This window comes from Kogia breviceps, chromosome 15 (assembly GCF_026419965.1).
Source record: "Kogia breviceps isolate mKogBre1 chromosome 15, mKogBre1 haplotype 1, whole genome shotgun sequence".
In the NCBI taxonomy this organism is placed as follows: Eukaryota; Metazoa; Chordata; class Mammalia; order Artiodactyla; family Physeteridae; genus Kogia; species Kogia breviceps.
Window position 1 is genome coordinate 27,821,925 of NC_081324.1, and position 22,533 is coordinate 27,844,457.

At 35.9% G+C, this 22,533-nt stretch overlaps 1 long non-coding RNA gene across 1 annotated transcript in view; it reads right to left on the bottom strand.

Annotated features, from left to right (window-relative positions):
* Positions 1–7,932, bottom strand: part of LOC136792686 (uncharacterized) — a 29,177-nt gene extending 21,245 nt beyond the window's left edge. Inside the window, exon 1 of the long non-coding RNA XR_010836831.1 lies at positions 7,476–7,932. This is a non-coding gene — a long non-coding RNA (uncharacterized lncRNA). The remainder of the gene's footprint in view (positions 1–7,475) is intronic.
* Between the last annotated feature and the right edge of the window lie 14,601 nt (positions 7,933–22,533).

The following is a 22,533-nucleotide window of genomic DNA, read 5'->3' on the forward strand; positions in this document are numbered from 1 at the left end:
ATTAAACAAGATGGACTTAATTGGTATTTATAGGACATTCCATCCAAAAACAACAGAATACAGTTTCTTCTCAAGTGCTCATGGAATATTCTCCAGGATAGATCAAATCTTTGGTCACTAATCAAGCCTTGGTAAATTTAGGAAAATTGAAATTGTATCAAGTATCTTTTCAAACAACAATGCTATGAGACTAGATATCAATTACAGGGAAAAAAAATCTGTAAAAAAGAAAAACACATAGAGGCTAAACAATACACTACTAAATAACCAAGAGATTACTGAAGAAATCAGAGGAAGTCAAAAAATACCAAGAAACAAATGACAATGAAAACACAATGATCCAAAACCTATGCAATGCAACAAAAGCAGTTCTAAGAGGGAAGTTTATAGCAATACAATCCTACCTCAAGAAACAAGATACACCTCAAATAAACAACCTAAACTTACACTTAAAGAAATAGAGAAAGAACAATAAAAAAACCCCAATGTAAGCAGAATGAAAGAAATTATAAAGATCAGATCAGAGATAAATGAGAAAGAAATGAAGGAAATGATAGCAAAGATCAATAAAACTAAAAACTGGTTCTTTGAGAAGATAAACAAAATTGATAAACCAGTAACCAGGCTCATCAAGGATAAAAGGGTGAAGACTCAAATCAATATAATTAGAAATGAAAATGGAGAAGTAGCAGCTGAAACTGCAAAAATACAAAGGATCATGAGAGATTAGTACAAGCAACTAAATGCCAATAAAATGGACAATCTGGAAGAAATAGACACAGTTTTAGAAAAGCACAACCTTCCAAGACTGAACCAGGAGAAATAGAAAATATAAGCAGACCAATCACAAGCAATGAATTTGAAACTTTGATTTAAAACCTTACAACAATCAAAAGCCCAGGACCATATGGCTTCACTGGCAAATTATATCAAGCATTGAGAGAAGAGCTAACAGCTACCCTTCTCAAATGGTTGCAAAATATAGCAGAGGGAAGAACAATCCCAAACTCTTTCTATGAGGCCACAGTCACCCTGATACCAAAACCAGACAGAGATATCACAAAAAAAGAAAACTACAGGCCCATATCACTGATGAACCTAGATTCAAAAATCCTCTAAAAAATACTAGAAAACAGAATTGAACAGCACATTAAACAGTTCATACACCCTGATGAAGTGGGGTTTATCCCAGGAATGCAAGGATTCTTCAATATACACAAATCAATCAATGTGATAAACCATATTAACAAAGTGGAAGAGAAAAACCATATAATTATCTCAATATGCAGAAAAATCTTTCAACAAAATTCAACACTGACTTATGGTAAAAACTATTTAGAAAGTAGGCATAGAGGGAACTTTTCTCAACATAAAAATGGCCATATATGACAAACCCACAGCCAACATCATTCTCAATGGTGAAAAACTGAAACCATTTCCACTAAGAGCAGGAAGAAGACAATGTTGCCCACTCTCACCACTATTCTTCAACATAGTTTTGGAAGTTTTAGACACAGCAATCAGAGAAGAAAAATAAATAAAAGTAATCCAAATGGGAATAGAAAAAGTAAAATTGTCACTGCTTGCAGGTGACATGATACTATACATAGAGAATCCTAATGATGCTACCAGAAAACTACTAGAGCTCATTGATGAATTTGGTAAAGTAGCAGGATACAAAATTAATGCACAGAAATCTCTTGCATTCCTAAACACTAATGATGAAAAATCTGAAAGAGAAATTAAGGAAACACTCCCATTTATCATTGCAACAGCAACAAAATAAACCTAGGAATAAACCTACTTGAAGAGACAAAAGACCTCTATGCAGAAAACTATAAGACACTGATGAAAGAAGTTAACAATGATTCAAACAGATGCACAGATATACCATGTTCTTGGATTGGAAAAATCAACATTGTGAAAATGACTCTACTACCCAAAGCAATCTACAGATTCAGTGCAATACCTATCAAACTACTAATGTCATTTTTCACAGAGCTAGAACAAAATATTTCACAATTTGCATGGAAATCTAAAGGACACTGAAAAGTGAAATAATCTTGAGAAAGAAAAATGGAGCTGGAGGAATCAGGCTCCCTGACTTCAGACTATACTACAAAGCTACAGTAATCAAGACAGTATGGGACTGGCCCCAAAACAGAAATATAGATCAATTGAACAGGATATAAATCCAGGGATAAACTCACACACATATATTTGGCAAGAATATACAGTGGAGAAAAGACAGCCTCTTCAATACTTGGTGCTGGGAAAACTGGACAGCTACATGCAAAAGAATGAAATTAGAATACTCCCTAACACCATACACAAAAATAAACTCAAAATGGATGTAAGACCTAAATGTAAGGCCAGACACTAAAAAACTCTTAGAGGAAATCACAGGCAGAACACTCTATGACATGAATCACATCAAGATCCTTTTACACCCACCTCCTAGAGAAATGGAAATAAAAACAAAATAAACAAATTGGACCTAATGAAACTTAAAAGCTTTTGCACAGCAAAGGAAAACATAAACAAGATGAAAAGACAACCCCCAGAATGGGAGAAAATATTTGCAAATGAAGCAACTGACAAAGGATTAATCTCCAAAACATACAAACAGCTCATGCAGCTCAATATCAAAACAACAAACAACCCAATCGAAAAAGGGGCAGAAGACCTGAACAGACATTTCTCCAAAGAAGATATACAGATTGCCAAGAAACACATGGAAGGATGGTCAACATAACTAATCATTAGAGAAATGCAAATCAAAACTACAGTGAGGTATCACCTCACACCAGTCAGAATGGCCAGCATCAAAAAATCTACTTACAATAAATGCCGGAGAGTGTGTTCAGACAAACAAACTCTCTTGCACTGCTGGTGGGAATGTGAATTGATACAGCCACTATGGAGAACAGTATGGAGGGTCCTTAAAAAAACTAAAAATAGGACTACCATACAATTCAACGATCCCACTACTGAGCATATACCCTGAGAAAAGCATAATTCAAAAAGAGTGATGTACCACATTGTTCATTGTAGCTTTATTTATAGTAGCCAGAACATGGAACCAACCTAAGCATCCATCAACAAATGAACATATAAAGAAGATGTGACACATATATACAATGGAATATTACTCAGGCATAAAAAGAAGTGAAATTGAGTTATTTGAAGTGAAGTGGATGGACCTAGAGACTGTCATACAGAGTGAAGTAAGTCAGAAAGAGAAAAATAAATACCATACGCTAACACATATATATGGAATCTGAAAAAGAAAAGAAACGTTTCTGAAGAACCTAGGGGAAAGACAGTAATAAAGAGACAGATGTAGAGAATGGACTTCAGGACACAGGAAGGGGGAAGGTTAAGCTGAGACAAAGTGAGAGATTGGCATTTACACTACCAAATGTAAAATAGCAAGCTAGTGGGAAGCAGCCACATAGCACAGGGTGATCAGCTCGGTGCTTTGTGTCCACTTAGAGGGGTGGGATATGGAGCATGAGAGGAAGACACAAGAGGGAGGAGATATGGGGATATATGTATATGTATAGCTGATTCACTTTGTTATACAGCAGAAACTAATACACAATTGTAAAGCAATTATACTCTAATAAAGATGTTAAAAAGAAAAAATGTAAGTTCATGCTTACATTTAGAAAAAAAAAAATAGCACAATGATCCAAAACCTATGGGATGCAGCAAAAGCAGTTCTAAGAGGGAAGTTTATAACAATACATTCCTGCCTCAAGAAACAAGAAAAATCTCAAATAAACAACCTAAATTTACACCTAAAACAACTAGTGAAAGTAGAACAAACAAAACCTAAAGTTATTAGAAGGAAAGAAATCATAATTTCTGAGCAGAAGTAACTGAAATAAGCTAGAAAATCAATACAAAAATGAATGAGACTAAGACCTGGTTCTTCAGGAAAATAAATAAAATTAATAAACCTTTAGCCAGACTCATCAAGAAAAAAAGAGAATGGACCCCAACCAACAAAATCAGAGAAGAAAAAGTAAACTGACACCACAGAAACACAAAGGATCATCAGAGATTACTACAAACAACTATACACTAATCAAATGGACAATTAGAAAAAATGGAAATATTCTCAGAAATGTACAGTTTCCCAAGACTGAATATGGATTAAATATAAAATATGGACAAACCAATTACCAGTCATGAAATTTAATCCATAATTTTAAAATTCCCAACAAACAGAAGTCTAGGACCAAATGGCTTTACATTTCTATCCAACATTTAGAGAAGAGTTAAAACCTATCAAACTATCCCCAAAATATTGCAGAAGGAACAGTTCCAAACTCATTCTACAAGGTCAACATCACCCTGACACCATAACCAAAGACATCACAAAAAAAGAAAATATCATAACACCCAATAACCAATACTCAATATCACTGGTGAACATAGGTGCAAAAATCCTGAACAAAATATTAGCAAATCAAATTCAATAATACATTCAAAGGATCTTACCCCATGATCAAGTGGGATTTATCCCAGGGATGCAATGATGTCTCAATATCTGCAAATCAATCAATGTGATATACCACATTAACAAATGAAAGAATAAAAATCATATGATCATCTAAATAGAAGCAAAAAAATATTTTGACCAAATTCAACATCCATTTATGATAACAACTCTCAACAAAGTGGGTATAGAGTGAATATACCTCAACATAATAAAGACTGTATATGACAAGCCCACAGCTAACATCACACACAATGTTGAAAAGCTGAAAATATTTCCTCTAAGATCAAGAACAAGACAAGGATGCCCACTCTTGCCACTTTTATTCAACTTATTATTAAAAGAGCTGGTCACAGTAATCAAACAAGACAAAGAAATAAAAGGAATCCAAATTGGAAAGGAAGAAATAAAACTCACTGTTTGTAGATAACAAAATACTATACATAGAAAATCCTAAAGATGCTATCAAAAAGTTACTAGAACTCATCAATGAATTTGGTAAAGTTGCAGGATACAATATTAATATATAGAAAACTGTTGCATTTCTATACACTAACAATGAACTATCAGAAAGAAATATTAAGAAAACAATCCCATTTACAATTGCATCACAAAGGATAAAATATCTAGGAATCAATCAAAGGAGGTAAAAAACCTGCATTCAGAAAACTATAAGACACAGATGAAAGAAATTGAAGACAACACAAACAGATGGAAAGATATATCATGTTCATGGATTGAAAGAATTAATATTGTTAAAGTGACTATATTACCCAAGGCATTCTACAGATTGAATGTAATCTCTATCAAAATACCAATGACATTTTTCACAAGACTAGAATAAATAATTCTAAAATTTGTATGAAAACACAAAAGATCCCAAATAGCTGAAACAATCTTAAGAAAGAAGAACAAAGCTGGAAATAGGACACTCCCTGATTTCAAATTAAAAAAAAAAAAAAAAAAAGCTACAGCAACTGAAACAATACGATACAGACACACATACAAAAATACAGACACACAGATCAATGGAAAAGGATAGTCCAGGAATAAACCCACAGTTATATGGTCAAAAAATCTATGACCAAGGAGGCAAAATAGGAAAATGAGGAAAAGACATCCTCTTCAATAAATGGTATTGGGAAAATTGGATAGCTACATGCAAAAGAATCAAACTGGACTACTCTCCACACCGTGAACAAAAATAAATTCAAAATGGATTAATGACTTAAATGTAAAACTTCTAGAAGAAAACATAGGCAGTAAGCTCTTTGACACTGGTCTTAATAATATTTTTTTTGGATAAGTCTGCTCAGGAAAGGGAAACAAAAGCAAAAATAAACAAATGAAACTACATCAGAATAAAAAGCTTTTGCACAGCAAAGGAAATTACCAACAAAAGGAAAAAGCCACCTCCTAAATGGGAGAAGATATTGCAAACAATATATCTGATCAGAGGTTAATACAAAGAACTCATACAACTTAACATCAAAAAAGCAAACAACCTGATTAAAAAATGGGAGAGGATCTGATTACACATTTTTTCAAAGAAAACATGCAGATGGCTAACAAGCACATTGAAAAGGTACTCAGCATCACTAATCATCAGGGAAATGCAAATCAAAACCACAATGTGGTATCACCTCAGAGCTGTCAGAATGGCTTTTATCAAAAAGACAACAAATAACAAGCAGTGGCCAGGATGTGGAAAAGAGAACCCTCATGCACTGTTGGTGGGAATGTAAATTGCTGCAACCACTATGGATAGCAGTATGGAGGTTCTTCAAAAAATTAATACTAGAACTACCATATGATCCAGAAATTCTACTCTGGGACATTTATCTGAAGAAAATGAAAAAAAATAACTTGAAAAGGTATATGCAACCCTATATTCATTGTAGCATTATTTACAATAGCCAAAATATTGAAGCAACCTAAGTGCCCATCAACAGACAAATGGAAAAAGAAGTAGTATATACATGCAATGGAATATTACTCAGCCATAAAAAAGAATGATATCTCACCATTTGTGACAACATGGATGGACCTACAGGTTATCATGCTAAGTGAAATAAGTTACACAGAGAAAGATAAATATTGTATGATTTCACTTATGTTTGGAATTTTTGAAAAATGAACAAACATAACAAAACAGAAACAGTTAAAGATACAGAGAACAAACCATGTTTGACAGAGGGAAGGTGGTAGGGAGAGAAAAGAAATAGGAGATTAAGAGGTACAAACTTTCAGTTGAAAAATAAATGTCATGAGTATGAAATGTACAGTGTGGGGAATATAGTCAACTGTAAAATTATCTTTGTATGGTGACATATTGTAACTAGATTTATTGTGGTGATTATTTTGAAATGTATAGATATATCTAATCACTATGTTGTTTAACAGGCACTAACATAGTGTTATAGGTCAATTAAGCTCCAAAAACAAACAAACTAACTAATAGAAAAAAGAGATCAGGCATTTGCTTACCAGAGACCAATGTTGCGGGGAAAGGGGAATTGGATGAAGACAGTCAAAAGTTACAACCTTCCTTATATAAGATAAATAAGTACTTGGGATGTAATGTATGACATGATAAATGCAATCAACACTGCTGTATATTATATATGAGAGATGTTAAGAGAGTAAATGCTAAGAGTTCTCATCACAAGGAAAAATATTTTTTTCTATTTCTTTAATTTTATACCTATATGAGATGATGGATATTCACTAAACTTATTGTGATAATCATTTCATGATATATTAAGTCAAATCATTATGCTGTACACCATAAACTTATACAATGCTGTAGGTCAATTATATCTCAATATAACTGGAAGAAAAAAAGGTTAACTTAATTCTGCTAACATATAAATAACTACAGAGGGGTTTTTTTGTTTATTTGTTTGTTTTCAGAAAAGAGTATAAGAGTTTGTCTGCCTCTTTGGCCATTCCATACCCTCTTACTTACTCTTTCTGTGATCTTTTCCACTGAGAATCATTAAGTAGTAGAACAGGAAGGATCATTGGAGGCGATCTTGTCCAAATGAACATTTCAGAAGAAAAGATACTGAGGTTCAGATTTGTGAAATAACTTCAAGGTTACAGAGCTAGTTAAAAGCACAGTTAGAATTATTTCAAAACTCTAAATTTTCATGATCAGTGCTTTTTTTCTGTCACCACAATGATAAGGAATCTCTACCTCTCTCTTATCGTCCTTGCTATCGTTATTGTTTATCAAAATTCGATAACAACAGCCTGTAAAAGAGACAGATTTGCAAGTGCATTTGAAGCTCAGTGATGACTTTCTCAGAGTGCAAGAGGCTGTTGATGGATTCCCTTTACTTTCACAGAACAGAAGAGGCAGGGATTCATCCGTGGGCATTGGCAGGGCTTAATGCTTACTGACAAGGCCCCAGAATGGAAATATCCTGCTTGTCCTTTTAACAGGATTTCAGCCAGATATTTGAGGGAAAAGTACTGCAGCCTAGTGGGCTGTGAATATGAGTGGAAATGTCAGAGCTGTGAATCAGTTAACACATTTTTATTTAGCATCTTCCTGTGAAAGAGGATGAGAAGACATGGCTCCTGTACTCAAATTCCTTACCATTGCAGAGTGGAGTCAAGAAGATTGCAAGACCCTGTTAGATCTTAGAGGTTCTAACACTCCAGACTTGGAAAGCACAACGCAGGTGGCAAGAACAGGGTGGTTTGCATGGAGGACAAAATGCTTAATTTTGTCATGAAGGGTAACTGGGATCTTAGTAGGTGAAGGGGATTGTGGGGCAATGCTTTCTTATGTTCTCTCTGGATTTAAGAAGTATGTTCACATCCTTTAGCTCATGAGACCCGCAAACTGTCCCTGGAAAGTAGGGAAAGCAGAAAGTATATTTTGTTCCCTTTCTGCAGAGAAATTAATATCCTAACTTGTGAAGTAGCCAAAGTTCCCACAATAAGTCAGAGCCAAAGTCCCTCAGGTTCCCTCCAAGGACACTTTCTAATACAATGACATTCTGGAATATTGCTCCTTTGTATCTTCCCCTCTGTTCTGAAGATACAGGTACTAACCAGGCTTAGGAACTCTCAAGGAGATCAAGTTTGGCTCCTGTCCTAAATTCTATGACATAATTTTAAAAAATAGTTCAAGGCATCCCAAGGTGTCAGTTTTTTCTTTGGTGTTCATAACCCAAATGTTTTAACAGCTCTGAGGTGCCCTCCACCTATGGGGTCCTGACTCTTTGAGGCCTATCTGTTGACCTGGCCCTGCCGATGAGAAAAGCACAGATGTCTACCATCTGGTCAGGAGTCCTTGTGCGTGTGCCAATTTCCAGTCACTGACAGTCAGGAGTTGATTGATGGAATTTGGTACTCCACCTTTTTTTTTCTTAATACAATATAACCTCATAAATTCAGGTGGCACTTAGCCAAAATGAGAGAATTTGAACTTAAGCAGGAGAAAAGTTTACCATCAATGAAATGAGGGTCTGTTAATTAAATTACCAATGTAAACAGGATTCTAAAAAGGACAATTTAATCTACTTACAAGAATAAATTGTTTTCAAGTACTTAAGTTGCATAAATTTACATAGTGTGCTAATTACAAAAGATTGATAGCCAGTAATTCAAACACATCTGGTAGGAACACTGTTCTCTTAACACTTTGTGAGACACTAGACTGTATTACTTAAAGTACTTGAAAATAGTACAAATATATATATATATTTTTTTTTTTTTTTAACATATGAATATATGTATTCACACAACCTCATATAAGACAGTCTTTGTTTTTCATCAAGCCATCTTCCTGGAAAGCACACCAGAAAGGATTATCAAACACAGATCACTGAGAGCCAGATTATATTTTCATATAGGAACAATTTTATTATTGGGACTGGTGTGCAAGACCCAGGACCCACACTGGGTAAATCATAGATTCAATCAGCATTGTGTCATAGCAATCTAAGCTACAACAACCACAGATAGAGAAGACAGCTAATGTTTATTGAGAACTTGATGCATCTGAGTGCTTTACATATGTTATCTCAGTCATCAACAACATGACCAGGAGGGAGCTAGTGTCTCCATTTTTAGGGAAACAACACTGAAACTTCAGGAGATTAAATAACTCACCCTTAACCATGCAGTTGTAATCAGTAGACTTAGAAATTAAATCTAGGTCTGATTCCAAATCTCATGGCTCCTTTTCAAACTATAACAACTATAATCCTTTAAAATTGTTAAGTTTTACATGGTTATGCAAAGTTTATGTAATATATAAAATGAGAATGAATGTAACTGTCATTTTCTGCGGCCTGGATAAAATTTCACTTCTCCATGAAGACTCACTGTTCAAACAAATCAACCTCCTTTTATGCAAATGTGTGTGCCAAACTAAAAATATTCAAATGTAAGATATTATTTGAAAGAGAGCTGTAGTATCTTCAACATATAATTTTTCAGTTGTTGGTATAAATGTCTTATCTTTCTTGATAGATATTAAGCTCATTAAGAGTGGAGACTAATATTACTAAGAATTTGCACCAACCAACATCGTTTATAATACTACCTAGAATAAAATCTTGACCAATAGATACATTTATTTTTTTAACATCTTTATTGGAGTATAATTGCTTTACAATGGAGTGTTAGTTTCTGCTGTATAATAAAGTGAATCAGCTATGCATATACATATATCCCCATATCACCTCTCTCTTTTATCTCCCTCCAACATTCCCTATCCCACTCCTCTAGTTGGACACAAAGCACGGACCTGATCTCCCTGTGCTATACGGCTGCTTCCCACTAGCTATTTATTTTACATTTGGTAGTGTATATATGTCCATGTCACTCTCTCACTTCATCCAAGCATACATTTCCCCCTCCCTGTGTCCTCAAGTCCATTCTCTATGTCTGCTTTTTATTGCTGTCCTGCCCCCCTTTTTTTTTCTTTGAGGTTCCATATATATGTGTTAGCATACGGTATTGGTTTTTCTTTCTGACTTACATCACTCTGTATGACAGACTCCAAGTCCATCCACCTCACTACAAATGACTCAATTTCACTTTTTTATGGCTGAGTAATATTCCATTGTATATATTTGCCACATCTTCTTTATACATTCATCTGTTGATGGACACTTAGGTTGCTTCCATATTCTGGCTATTGTAAACAATGCTACAATGAACAATGTGGCACATCACTCTTTTTGAATTACGGTTTTCTCAGAGTATATGCCCAGTAGTGGGATTGCTGGGTTGTATCGTAGTCCTATTTTTAATATTTTAAGGAACCTCCATACTGTTCTCCATAGTGGCTGTATCATTTTACGCTCCCACCAACAGTGCAAGAGTGTTCCCTTTTCTACACACCCTCTCCAGCATTTATTGTTTGTAGATTTTTTGATGCTGGCTATTCTGACCAGTGTGAGGTGGTACCTCATTGTAGTTTTGATTTGCATTTCTCTAATGATTAGTGATGTTGAGCATCCTTTCATGTGTTTCTTGGCAATCTGTATATCTTCTTTGGAGAAATGTCTGCTTAGGTCTCTGCCCCCTTTTGGATTGGGTTGTTTGTTGTTTTGATATCGAGCTGCATGAGCTGTTTGTATATTTTGGAGATTAATCTTTTGTCAGTTGCTTCATTTGCAAATATTTTCTCCCATTCTGGGGGTTGTCTTTTCATCTTCTGTATGTTTTCCTTTGTTGTGCAAAAGCTTTTAAGTTTCATTAGGTCCCATTTGTTTATTTTTGTTTTTATTTCCATTTCTCTAGGAGGTGGGTGTGAAAGGATCTTGATGTGATTCATGTCATAGAATGTTCTGCCTATTACTCTAAGAGTTTTATAGTGTCTGGCCTTACATTTAGGTCTTTAATCCATTTTGACTTTATTTTTGTGTATGGTGTTAGGGAGTGTTCTAATTTCATTCCTTTTCATGTAGTTGTCCAATTTTCCCAGCACCCCTTATTAAGGGGCTGTCTTTTCTCGATTTTATATTCTTTCCTCATTTATCAAAGATAAGGTGATGATACGTTCATGGGTTTTTCACTGGAATTTCTATCCTGTTCCATTGATATAGATTTCTGTTTGGGGGCTAGTCCCATACTGTCTTGATTACTGTAGCTTTGTAGTGTAGTCTGAAGTCAGGGGGACAGATCCCTACAGTTCTGTTTTTCATTCTCAAGATTGCTTTGGGCTACAGTAATGCTAAATATCACTAATCATTAGAGAAATGCAAATCAAAGCTACAATGAGGTATCGCCTCACACCAGTCAGAATGACCATCATCAAAAAATGTACAAGCAATAAATGCTGCAGAGGGTGTGGAGAAAAGGGAACCCTCTTGCAATGTCGGTAGGAATGTAAATTGAAACAGCCATTATGGAGACCAGTATGGAGGTTCCTTAAAAAGTTAAAAATAGAACTACCATATGACCCAACAATCCCACTACCAGGCATATAACCTGAGAAAACCATAATTCAAAAATAGTCATGTACCACAATATTCATTCCAGCTCTATTTACAATAGCCAGGATATGGAAGTAACCTAAGTGTCCATTGACAGATGAATGAATAAAGATGTGGCACATATATACAATGCAATATTACTCAGCCATAAAAGGAAAAGAAATTGAATTATTTGTAGTGAGGTGGATGGACCTAGAGCCTGTCATATAGAGTGAAGTAAGTCAGAAAGAGAAAAACAAATACCGTATACTAACACATATATATGGAATCTAAAAAAAAAAAAAAAAAAAAAAAAAAAGAAAAAGAAAAACAAGAAAGGTAGAAAGGTAGAAAGGTTATGAACAACCTAGGGGCAGGACAGGAATAAAGACACAGATGTAGAGAATTGACTTGAGGACACAGGGAAGGGGAAGGGGAAGCTGGGACTAAGTGAGAGAGTGACATGAACGTATATATACTACCAAATATAAAATAGATACCTAATGGGAAGCAGCCACATAGCACAGCGAGATCAGCTTGGTGCTTTGTGAACACCAAGAGGGGTGGGAAGGGAGGGAGGGAGGGAGACACAAGATGAAGGAGATATGGGGATATATGTTTATGTATATCTGATTCACTTTGTTTTAAAGCAGAAACTAAAGCACCATTGCAAAGCAATTATACTCCAATCAAGTGTTAAAAATAAAAGATTGCTTTGGCTATTTGGGGTCTTTTGTGTTTCCATACAAACTGTGAAATTGTTTGTTCTAGCTCTGTGAAAAATTCCATTAGTAGTTTCATAGAGATTGCGTTGAATCTGTAGATTGCTTTGGGTAGTATAGTCATTTTCACAATGTTGATTCTTCCAATCCAAGAACGTGGTGTATCTCTCCAGCGGTTTGTATCATCTTTAATTTCTTTCATCAGTGTCTTATAGTTTTCTGCATACAGGATTTCATCTCCTTAGGTAGGTTTATACCTAGGTATTTTATTCTTCTGTTGCAATGATAAATGTGAGTGTTTCCTTAACTTCTCCTTCAGATTTTTCATTAGTGCATAGGAATGCAAGAAATTTTCTGCATTAATTTTGTATCCTGCTACTTTACCAAATTCATTGATTAGCTCTAGTAGATTTCTAGTATCATCTTTAGGATTCTATAGGTATAGTATCATGTCATGTGCAAACAGTGACAGTTTTACTTCTTTTCTGATTTGCATTCCTTTTATTCCTTTTTCTTCTCTGATTGCTGTGGCTAAAACTTCCAAAACTATGTTAAATAATAGTGCTGAGAGTGGGCAACTTTGTCTTCTTCCTGATCTTAGTGAACATGGTTTCAGTTTTTCACCATTGAGGACAAGGTTGGCTGTGGGTTTGTCATATATGGTCTTTATTATGTTGAGGTAAGTTCCCTCTATACCTGTTATCTGGAGGAATTTTATCATAAATTGGTGTTGAATTTTGTCACAAGATTTTTCTACATCTATTGAGAAGATCATATGGTTTTTCTCCTTCAGTTTGTTTATATAGTTTATTACATTGATTGATCTGTGTATATTGAAGAATCGTTGCATTCCTGGGATAAATCCCACTTGATCATGTTGTATGATCCTTTAAATGTGCAGTTGGATTCTGTTTGTTATTATTTGTTGAGGATTTCTGCATCTGTGTTCTTCAGTGATATTGGCCTGTACTTTTCTTTTTTGAGTGACATCTTTGTCTGGTTTTGGTATCAGGTTGATGGTGGTCTTGTAGAACGTGGTTGGTAGTGTTCCTTCCTCTGCTATATTTTGGAAGTGTTTGAAGATAGGTGTTAGCTCTTCTCTAAATGTTTGATAGAATTTGCCTGTGAAGCCACCTGGTCCTGGGCTTTTCTTTGTTGGAAGATTTTTAATCAGTCACAATTTCAGTGCTTGTGATTGGTCTCTTTATATTTTCTATTTCTTCCTGGTTAAGTCTCGGAAGGTTGTGCTTTTCTAAGAATCTGTTCCTTTCTTCCAGGTTGTCCATTTTAAAGACATATATTTTTTTGTAGTAATCTCTCATGATCCTTTGTATTTCTGCAATGTCAGTTGTTACTTCTCCTTTTTCATTTCTAACCCTATTGATTTGAGTCTTCACCCTTTTTTTCTTGATAAGTCTGGCTAATGGTTTATCAATTTTGTTTATCTTCTCAAGAACCACCTTTTAATTTTGTTGGTATGTGATATCATTTCCTTCATTTCTTTTTCATTTATTTCTGATCTGATCTTTATTATTTCTTTCCTTCTGCTAAATTTAGGGGTTTTTTGTTCTTCTTTCTCTAATTGCTTTAGGTGTAAGGTTTGGTTGTTTATTTGAGATGTTTCTTGTTTCTTGAGGTAGGATTCTATTGCTATAAACTTCCCTCTTAGAAATGCTTTTGGTAGATCACATAAGTTTTGGGTCATTGTGTTTCCTTTGTCATTTGTTTTTAGGTGTTTTCTGATTTCCCCTTTGATTTCTTCAGTGATATCTCAGTTATTTACTAGTGTATTGTCTAGCCACCATGTGTTTGTAGTTTTTACAGACTTTTTCCTGTTTTTGATATCTAGTCTCATAGCGTTGTGGTCAGAAAAGATACTCAATAAGGTTTTAATTTTCTTAAATTTACCAAGGTTTGATTTGTGACCTAAGATATGATCTCTCCTGGAGAATGTTCCATGAACACTTGAGAAAATAGTGTACTCTGTTGTTTTGGGGTGGAATGTCTACAAATATGAATTAAGTCCATCTTATTTAATGTATCATTTAAAACTTGTGTTTCCTTATTTATTTTCAATTTGGATGATCTGTCCATTGGTGAAAGAGAGGTGTTAAGGTCCCCTACTATGATTATGTTAATGTCAATTTTCCCTTTTATAGCTGTTAGCATTTGCTTTATGTATTGAGGTGATCCTCTGTTGGGTCGATAAATATTTACAATTGTTATATCTTCTTGGATTTATCCCTTGATCATTATGTAGTGTCCTTCTTTGTCTCTTGTAATAGTCTTTTTTTTTGAAGTCCATTTTGTCTGATATGAGCATTGCTACTCCAGCTTTCTTTTGATTTCCACTTGCATGGAATATAATTTTCCATCCCCTCACTTTCAGTCTGTATGTGTGTGTCCCTGTGTCTGAAGTGGGTCTGTTGTAGACAACATACATGCAGGTCTTATTTTTGTATCCATTCAGCCCTTCTTTCTCTTTTGGTTGGAGCATTTAATCCATTTACATTTAAGGTAGTTATCGATATGTATGTTCCAATTACCATTTTCTTAATTGTTTTGAGTTTGTTATTGTAAGTCTTTTCCTTCTCTTGTGTTTCCTGCCTAGAAAAGTTCCTTTAGCATTTGTTGTGAAGCTCGTTTTGTGGTGTTGAATTCTCTTAACCTTTGCTTGTCTGTAAAGGTTTTAATTTCTCCATCGAATTTGAAAGAGATCCTTGCTGTGTAGAGTAATCTTGGTTGTAGGTTTTTCCCTTTCTTCATTTTAAATATGTACTGCCACTCTCTTCTGGACTGCAGTTTCCCTTGTATTTCATTTGGCTTTTCCCTTTCTGCTTTTAATATTTTTTATTTGTATTTCATTTTTGAAAGCTTGATTAATATGTGTCTTTGCTTGTTTCTCCTTGGATTTATCCTGTATGGGACTCTCTGCTCTTCCTGGACTTTATTGATGATTTCCTTTCCCATATTAGGGAAGTTTTCAACTATAATGTCTGCAAATATTTTCTCAGTACATTTTTTTTTCTCTTCTTCTTCTGGGACCCCTATAATTCAAATGTTTGTGTGTTTAATGTTGTCCCAGAGGTCTCTGAGATTGTCCTCAATTCTTTTCATTTTTTTTTCTGTATTCTTCTCTGTGGTAGTAATTTCCACTCTTTTATCTTCCAGGTCACTTACCTGTTCTTCTCCCTCAGTTCTTCTGCTATTGATTCCTTCTGGAGAATTTTTAATTTCATTTATTATGTTGTTCATCATTATTTGTTTGCCCTTTAGTTCTTCTAGGTCCTTGTTAAACTTTTTTTTTTTTTTTTTTGTATTTTCTCCTTTCTATTTCCAAGATTTTGGATATCTTTACTATCATTACTCTGAATTCTTTTTCAGATAGACTGACTATTTCCTCTTCATTTGTTTGGTCTGGTGGGTTTTTCTTTGCTCCTTCATCTGCTCTGTATTTCTCTGTCTTCTCATTTTGCTTAACTTACTGTGTTTGGGGTCTTCTTTTCTCAGGCTGCGGGCTCATAGTTCCCATTATTTTTGTTGTCTGCTCCCAGTGGATAATGTTGGTTCAGTGCATTGTGTAGGCTTTCTGGTGGAGGGGACTGGTGCTTGTGTTCTGGTGGATGAGGCTAGATCTTAGCTTTCTGATGTACAGAACCATGTCCAGTGGTGTGCTTTGTGGTTTCCCTGAACTTAGTAGGATTTTAGGCAGCGTTTCTGCTAATGGGTGAGGTTGTGTTCCTGTCTTGCTAGTTGTTTGGCATAGGGTGTCCAGCACTGTAACTTGCTGGTCATTGAGTGGATCTGGGTCTTAGTTTTGAGATGGAGTTCTCTGGGAGAGAATCTCCATTTGATATTACGTGTGACTGGGAAGTTGGTTGGAGCAATGTCCTGAACTCTGCTCTCCCCCATCAGAGACTCAGGTCTCACAGCCAGCCGGAGCACCAAGACCCTGTGAGCCACAAGGCTCAGAAGAAAAGGGAGAAAATAACAAAAGGAAGAAAGAAAAGAAAATATGGTTATTAAAATTTAAAAATACAAACATAATAGAAAAAAAGAAAGGTAGAAGAAAGCAAGCAAACCAAAAAACAAATCCACCAGTGATAACAAGTGTTTTAAAAAATACTAAAAAAAAACGAAAGCAAAACAAAAAATAAATGGACAGACAGATCCCTAGGTCAAACAGCAAAAGCCAAGCTATAAGACAAAATCACACACACAAAGAAGCATACACATACACACTCATAAAAAGAGAAAAAGGAAAAAAAAATGTATCCATATATATTTTTTTTAAAAAGGAAGAGAGCAACCAAATCAATAAACATCTACCAATGATAATAAGCTCTAAATACTAAACTAAAAAAAAAAAACATAAAACCAGAAACAAATTAGATGCAGAAAGCAAAGCCTAAGTCTACAGTTACACTCAAAGTCCCCTGTCCCAATTTTGGGATGATTCATTGTCTATTCAGGAATTCCAGAGATGCAGCATACATCAAATTGATTGTGGAGATTTAATCCACTCCTCCTGAGGCTGCTGGGAGGAAATTCCCTTTCTCTTCTTTGTTCACACAGCTCCTAGGGTTCAGCTTTGGATTTGGCCCTGACTCTGTATGAAAGTCACCTGAGGCCATCTGTTCTTTGCCCAGACAGCAGGGGATTAAAGGAGTGGCTGATTAGGGGGCTCTGGCTCACTCAGGCTGGGGGGAGAGAGGGGTAAGGAATGTGTGGCAAACCTGTGGCAGCAGAGGCCTGTGTAATTTTGCAACAGCCTGAGGCACACCATGTGTTCTCTCAGGGAAGTTGTCCCTGGATCATGGAACCCTGACAATGGAGTGCTGCACAGGCTCTCAGGAGGGGAGGTGTGGATAGTGACCTGTGCTTGCACACAGGTTTCTCGGTGGTGGCAACAGCAGCCTTAGTGTATCATGCTCATCTCTGTTGTCTGCGCTGATAGCTACAGCTTGCGCCCGTCTGTGGAGCTCGTTTCAGTGGTGCTCTGAATCCCCTTTCCTCACGCACCCCAAAACAATGGTCTTTTGCCTCTTAGGCAGTTTTGGACTTTTTGTTGGACTCCCTCCTGGCTAGCTGTGGTGCACTAGTCCCTTCAGGCTGTGTTTATGCAGCCAACCTCAGTCCTCTCCCTGGGATCTGACCTCTAAAGCCCAAGCTTCTCCTCTCAGCCACCACTCGCCCCAGCAGGTGAGCAGAGAAGCCTCTCGGGCTGATGAGTGTTGGTTGGCACTGATTCTCTGTGCGGGAATCTCTCTGCTTTGCCCTCTGCACCTCTGTTGCTTCACTCACCTCCGTGGCTCCAAAGCTTCCCCCCATCCACCACCCGACTCTGCCAGTGAAGGGGCTTCCTAGTGTATGGAAACTTTTCCTCCTTCACAGCTCCCTCCCAGAGATGCAGGTCCTGTCCCTATTCTTTTGCCTCTGGTTTTACTTTTTTTCTTTTGCCCTACTCTGGTACATGGGGAGTTTCTCAGCTTTTGGGAAATCTGAGGTCTTAACCAGCGTCCAGTAGGTGTCCTATAGGAGTTGTTCCACATATAGATGTATTTTTGATGTATTTATGGGTAGGAAAGTGATCTTCATGTCTTACTCGTTTGCCGTCTTGAAGGTCCCCCGCCCAATAGATTCTTAAATATGTTCATTGCATGAATTATCAAATGAGTAAATTGATCTTTTAAATTATAATATGCCATAAATTTTATATCAATATATGGCTACAATAAATATCAGATTATAGTTTTTAAGTTTAAGTTTTAGAAAGTTATTGGTGGTGCTAATTGGAAGAAGGGGGTTAGAGAATGATTTGGATGTCTAGAGAGTTTGGAAAACAAACTGCTCTTGAAAACATTTCCTACAACTAGGAAATCAGTAAACATTAATCCCTTGACCTGAGAGTTAACATTCAAAGTAAAAGATAGCTTTTTATTGTAGTAAGTCATGCATAACATAAAATTGACCATTTTAACCATTTTTAAGTGTGCAATTCAGTGGCATTAAGTATATTCACGATATTGTGTAGCTATCACCACCTTCCATCTCCAGAACTTTTTCTCATCATCCCAACAGGAACTCTATGCCCATAAAAAAATTGTCCCCATTTCCCTCCCCTCAGCCCCTATAACCTTTATTATACTTTGTGTCTTTATGAATATGCCTATTCTAGGTACCTCATGTAAGTGGAATCATGTTTAAAAATTGCATTTATATCATCTAAATATTTGAAAACCAGATTGATAAATTAGAGGACAGAAATATCATGACTCTTAGTCCTCTTTTTCTTGTTTTCTTCTCTCCTTTTATTTAATAATATGGGAGGTAGGGTGACTGGCAAGGATTCAGTAAGGGGAACTGGAAATAAATCTGTATGTACAAATGGGGACACAGCCTTAGTGCTGGTTGTTCAAGGCAGTGTTTACATCCATCAATTGATTACACATGTATGAGAATCAGCTTAACATCCACTTTTCTCCCTCCTCCAACCTACTGCCCCTCACAACTCCTGCCTCTTGTTTTTTCCTTCTGTTGTTTAGTATCAGTGAGAACTGTCACATGAACAGATAAAAGTGGCAAAATAAGGTGAATTCATTAGGTGGTGGTGAATAAGAAAAACAGCAAAAATGGATGTCAACATGCCAGGGAATCATCAGCATTTCTACTTATTATGACTATTCTTTATACCAGTTCACTCAAACCAATTTAATAGGTGCTGAATGAACCATTATAGTCATTCAATGTACTCTTGAGCAGGTCACAAATCACAAGAACTTAAAATGGAACTCAGCCATCAGTTCCTGCCCTAAGGTGTCATCTTGTTTTAAGTCTTCTAAGTCAAGGAGTCTCCATTTTAAGTGAAACCTTTGCATTATCTATTCTCCCTATTGAGGAAATGTTCTCTTTGTTAATGTCATCCCACTATTCCTCAACACCTCTCCTTCTACTGGGTTGAATAATTTCTTTGCCTCCTTAGAAGTTAAACACTTCAAATATTTATAGGCTGTAACTTGAAAAGTTTTGGGCTAATGGATCATGTTTCTACCTGAGAGATTCCTTCATTTTCCAAAATTACTGTGGGCGCAAAATCTTTAATCCTCCATTATTTCTGATTTCTCCAGGTTAAGCATTTTTGGGTGGCATGGAATTTAACTGACACCTCCAAGCTGCATTTTTAAGATAAAGACTTTTCTTCCCTACCTTTAATATTTGAGCTTTCAAGAGAGCAAGTTGGCTCTGTACTTTATGGCATAGGAAATGTGATTTGGCCAAAAAAATGATTAAGACCAAAGTGATGAAGCTGGTTCTTGAATTGAAATACAGGTAACTCTTATTATAAAACATTATTGCTAAAGCTTCACATTATTCAGTGAATGAGCAACTGTGAGCCATCAAATGAGAGAATATCCATGAAAGAGGTTTGCAAAATATAAAATGTTAGAAAAATAAAGTTTTATTAACATTGATATGAATTGTGCCTGGTTGTTTGGATATTTGAAGTTTTATTTATTTTATACTAAAACTTAAAAAGAGTAATAGTGTTGGATATTAATAAAATTTACTGCAAAGAAGATATCCTTTTACTTATAACATAAGCCCATCACAATGAACATTATTATTGTAATGTGAGGAGCTCACATTTATTGAAGGTTTACTCCATGTCAGTTTATAGAGCTAAGTATTTTACAAAGATTAGATCAATTTCTACAGTATCTCTCTGAAGAAGGGCTTATTTCCCTAATGTACAAGTGGGCAATTTGGAGCTTACAAAGGTAATTACATGATGTCTCTCTACTAATGTGAACCTGAATTCAGATCAATTCAATGACAACATCTGAGTTGTTATCAGTACTTTCCTTTTCTGTGATATTGTGATGCCCTTCACTTATGAAAATACATCTACATTTTTGCCCTTAACTAGATGGGTGCAGTTTCCAGGTTTTGTTTTCACAGGAGCTTTAAGGAGTCTTGCTTCCTCTTTCACTGTCAGACTATGAGGTGTCCCATCTTCCTCCTATCTCTGTGACCATCCCTCCCTCTCCTTCTAATTAGATGCTGCAGGTCTCCTAAGGACTTAGAAACCAGATGAACACATGAAAATTGGGCAGCAAATAAAAGTTAATATGCACTGAATGAGGGACTAGGAAGGCTGTCCTGAGTGAAATGGGCTATTGCACAAAGTTTCTGTTTTAAGCAGAGCAGCTATTGAGTATGCCATGTGTGGTGGAGGAGCAGTGTTCAGTGGAAATCGGACTAGAGGGTTTCTGTAGGCCTCACAATTTAGGCATTTTATGAATCCATGGATGAAATTCTTATAAACATACCAGAATGAACTATTTGTTCATTGATTCACTAATTCTATTTTTTTTAATTAAGGTAGAATTGATGTACAATATTATGTAAGTTTCAGGTGTACAACCTAGTGAGTCACAATATTTAAAGGTTATATTCCATTTACAGTTATTATAAAATATTGGTTATATTCCCTATGTTGTACAGTATACCCTTGTAGCTTATTTATTTTATACATAATAGTTTTACCTCTTAATTCCTTACCCCTATAATGTCCCTCTCCCTTCTCTCTCCCCACTGGTAACCATTAGTTTGTTCTCCATATCTGTGAGTCTGTTTTTGTTTGGTTATATATGTGCATGTTTTATTTTTTAGATTCTACATATAAGTGCTATCATACGGTATTTGCCTTTCTATGCCTATTAATTCTTTAGTTCAACACTTTATTGAAAACCTGTTCTGGCAGTCAAACATACTGTGGTGAACAGGACAAAAGCAGTGATCTCAAAGAGGACATTCTCAAGGGGATGCAAGCGCTCAGACCACAAACACATGAATAACCAAGGTCACTGCTGAAGAAAAACGCAAGCTGAGAATGTGATGCATGTCATGGGTCATGGAAGCCTCTCTGAAGCAAAAACATTGGAATTGAGTCTTGAATGACAAGAAGGAAGAGCTGTTCAGGCACTGAAAATAAAGAGTGAAAATGTCACAAGGAAGGAACAAGCTGGGCTTCTTTAAGAAACAGAAGGTCAGTGCAACTGGATTTGGAGAGGAAGGAGAAGGCAGAGACCAGATCACAGAGGGACTCAGAGTCCAGTTGCCATGACATAGGAGAAGATTGAAAGATTTTAAGCTGTGAAGAGGCATGTCATGATTTACATTTTAAACAGATAAACTTGGCTGCTATATGGAGGATGGGTTTTGTTACCATATACAGCTTTCTAGGACCTATAAACAGCTTTGCTAAACTAAACTTTGATGAAGCCAATCATTTCATCTACCTTAAAAAAAAAACAAACTTCAAAAGAATGAGCACCTCAGGGAGCTCCATCTTCTCTTACATTCACAGTCTTTTTGTCTAATCACCCTCACCCTCAGCTTGGTAATATCCTCATTTCCAAGCTGCCTAGACCAAGGGCAGAAGGATTTTAGCAATCTTTTGTTCTCTATTCCTCAGGCATCCAACTTCCAGAGGGCGCAAAGACTTTTCTGCCTCACCCTGAGCCCTGGTTCAATCCTCCCCATTTATTTATATTATATAAATAATATATTTCATAATATAATGTATACTATAGTAATATATTATACAATAATATATATTCTTCTCTAATGATAGAAACATTACCTTTGTAGTTTTGTTTCCTTAGTTCAAAGTTTAGATGCTTTGTAAAATGCAAGTGTCTTCAAGGGGACATTTAGCTTATCATCACTGGTCATTGTCACCTCAAATTGGGAATTAGGAATTGAAGGTTAGAGGGGAGGATGGGAAGAGCACTGAGGAGATCTGGACTCTACCAGGACTGGGGCAAGACCAGATGGAGAGCACAGGGGCTCCAAAAAT